The sequence below is a fragment of the Lycium barbarum genome, chromosome 9, assembly GCF_019175385.1.
Source record: "Lycium barbarum isolate Lr01 chromosome 9, ASM1917538v2, whole genome shotgun sequence".
Lineage (NCBI taxonomy): Eukaryota > Viridiplantae > Streptophyta > Magnoliopsida > Solanales > Solanaceae > Lycium > Lycium barbarum.
In genome coordinates this window covers 1,415,160-1,418,706 of record NC_083345.1, presented here as the reverse complement: position 1 = coordinate 1,418,706, position 3,547 = coordinate 1,415,160, and the positions used below count along the sequence as shown (strand labels likewise).

At 34.8% G+C, this 3,547-nt stretch overlaps 1 pseudogene; it reads right to left on the bottom strand.

The window, feature by feature from the left end:
- Nucleotides 1-691: 691 nt before the first annotated feature.
- LOC132611096 (geraniol 8-hydroxylase-like) lies at nt 692-3,271 on the bottom strand (annotated as a pseudogene).
- Nucleotides 3,272-3,547: the final 276 nt, after the last annotated feature.

The window sequence follows — 3,547 nt, the reverse complement described above, 5'->3', positions numbered from 1 at the left end:
TATCGACAGTATGCTCAGGTATGTTCTTAGCTTGCCAATCTTTTATACCGTTCTTACCCTGGCAGGATGTTCATTCTCTGTTTACACACACAACCTCTTTTTTATCCACTTATTTATTAGTCCAACTATATATCGAGAAACATGTTTGATAGTAAAATCCTTAAGTTGTGGATTGAGGCGCCCTTAGTGAGCATGGTAGTAAGTCAATGTCCGAAGCTGGGTAAATAAGTCAAAAAAAATTAAAACAGATTTTCAAAATTATCATTCCCATTTTTCATTTGAGTGATACAAGCGTTTGAGAGGAGATCCTGCAATAGGATCTCACACTGCTTATAATATCATGATGTCTTATTCGAGTTTCGTTGTTGGTATCCATTCACGGGAAAAGGCTGCCAAATTTTTTGCTATTACATCTTCAAGAAAAAGCAATTGCACCTTTGTATACCAAATTCATATTTGGACCATCACATAAAACCTCTCTTCCAAGCTAACAGAGACATTAGATACATCAAATTCAGGTGGTAATTGATAAAATATGTTCACTTTATTTAGATTTTGGACTTGAAATCAAATTTTGTCTTTTAGATATATTGCCTACGTATGTTTATGTAATATTGTGATCTGGTTGTGCACATTTGGAGACCTCGGACAGTGGCACACGACGACTACAAACACAACTTAAGGATCTATAGCTTTAAAGAACGAGGGAAACAAAACATAGCTTGTGGTAGTTCAGTTCTTGGATTACCCGAGTTTACACATTACTAATGTTATTTTTCTTGGGATATGTAAAATGCCTATAGGACCTATGAAAGGCTTTCTCCAGTGTAAAGTTAATACTTATTCGACATACTCTTACATCAACAGTTTACAGTACTTATTCGAGATGTTTTTACGCCAATGTAGCTGGAAATACTTATAGTTGTGTATCTTTATGCATTTGCTATTTTAAAATCTTAGCACGTGTCATGCCCATCTAGTGTCTTTTTATATATATATATATATAGATATATATATATAATCAGGCAACTTCAAGAATAGGAGATGGAATAGCTCGCAAAGGATGGGCTTTGGCTAAGGTGATACCAAACTTCTCCTCCATGGCCAATTCTTCTGGCCCAATGTCTTCTTCAAGTTTCCAATTAAAGGAATTCAAGATTGACCCTAACATTACTGGGACCATTCTTAATGCTAGTGGTAAGCCAGGGCATATTCTTCGGCCCACACCAAATGGAATCAATTCAAAATCTTTCCCTCGCATATCCAAATCTGAATTCCAAAACCTCTCGGGTTTAAACACTAAAGGGTCCTCCCAGAAAGTGGAATCTCGACCAATCGCCCATGCGTTAATTAGTACTTGTGATCCCTTCGGGATAATGTAGTCACACAATTCAACATCTTGCTCCACTTTGCGTGGGAGTAGTAACGGAAATGGTGGGTGCATTCTTAAAGTTTCTTTGATAATGCATTGCAAGTAAGGAAGTCGAGGAGCATCAGTTTCTTCTACCGATTTTTTTTTCCAATGACTTCTGCAAGCTCAACTTGGACTTTTTTCATAATTTCTGGTTGTCTAAGTAGTTCTGCCATCGCCCATTCTAATGTGCTTGTAGTTGTATCAGTACCGGCAGCAAATAGGTCCTGTAACATTTGCAGTTCTCTCAAAAATATATTATGACAAGCTTAGTATAAGAGTTTTTTTCTTTTGTATTCTTTTTTCTCTTTCAATTGAGAAAAATACTTACAATACTATGTCATTTTGGTAGGTGGATACAAGACACTGCTGAAGGAAAAAACAATTTGCACAAAAAGAACATATTATAAACGATGCAATTAAAAAGAAACTATCATAGATTATTATTTACAATTTCAGCTTAGCAAACAATATGCATTTTAAACAAGTACATACTGTTTTCTTATATTTATACCCCTTTTTTGAAAAAATTGAGTAAGGATCAAAATTTGCAACTTTGAAATTTAAAGTAATTTACTCGACAAAAGAGGAGCACAAACCAGGAACATGGACTTGATGTGATTTTGATCTATCTCTTCAGGATTTTTTGCACTGATGTTGAGGAGCACTTTCAAAACATCACTCTTTTCACTGCATCCCCTTCTTTTTTCTTCCAATCGAAAAGCTTAAATAACTTACCAAATTGAATGGTTATGCGACACCTTATCCCTTGAGGATCAATCCTTTCAAGCATAGGGAAAAAATCCACTAGGTTAGGCTTCCCAGCCTCAGCCATGATGCTCCAAATTACTTCCTTGAGCTCTACCTTTGAATCCAAGAAAAGACTCGTAAAGAGTTAAACAACTATGTCAAAAAGTAACATATTCAATGCACATTTAATACATAAAAAGTAACGAGGGGTTAATGTGTCACAACCAGGTTGATCTACCGTTATATCAATAGTGTAACATATTCAACTAACCGTCTTAAGACAAAAAAAGTTAAAACTAGAAATAATTAAAGGTATCATAATCACAATCTTCAGCTCTACCTTTGAATTCCAGAAAAGCGTCACAAACAGTTAGATCAACTATTCTCTAGTATATCTAATGCACTGTTTAGTAATCAAAATGGGGGTTAGGGTGTCACTATCAAGTTCTTGGAGAAAATGGTGTTGGACAACAAATTGAGATTCGTCTTGAAAGCAGCTTGACCTACATCCAAAGCTGCACCTTCTTGACTACATTTTGTGCAATAAGCAATCAATTCTTTCACCTTTTGAGATCTTAGATGTTGATTTGCATCAAGCCTATTGGAAGAGAGAATATTGGTGTTCAAGATTCTCCTCAGTATTCTCCATTGAGGACAAATAGGAAGCCATGGCACAGAATATTTGCAATGGTTGTGTGCTTGAAGGGCATTAGGAATAAATCTAGTTGAAAACGCTTGATCTTGATTTTTGAGGACTTGTTTTGCCATGGATGATGAAGAAATGACCACTGTGGTTATTTGGCCTAATCTTAAACTCATGATTGGACCATAAATTTTTGCAAGATTGGCTAGTGATATATGAGGTTTTGCACCTAACAAGTGAAGGTTTCCAATAATTGGCCATGGGGATGGACCTGGTGGAAGCTTTTTGCTGTGTATTTTTGATAGAACAAAGAGCAAACTGCAGGCAAAGATTAATCCCAACACATAAAGTGTATAGTAATCCATTGTGTCTTGAGAGTTTTGCAGTTCTTCTAAATTAAAAGTAGATGCTACTATTACTATTGGTGCAATATAAAATTGTACCAACTCGCTCCCAATTATAATTATTTAATCTTTTTGTGGTCAAAGTTGGCTGCGGATTAATTATTGGTTGGTTAGTCCCTTTTTTTTTTTTTAAGTAAAAAAAGAAACTTAATTATGCCTTTGAAAAGTAATTAAACTGAAAGCGGACTAGTGAATTAAATCACCAACCATGTTGCTAACAAGCATATTTCTACTATATATATATATATATATATATATATATATATATATATATATATATATATAAACGTGAAGGGAGGACCAACATTGCAATGCAAATTGGTACTAAAAATTATATAA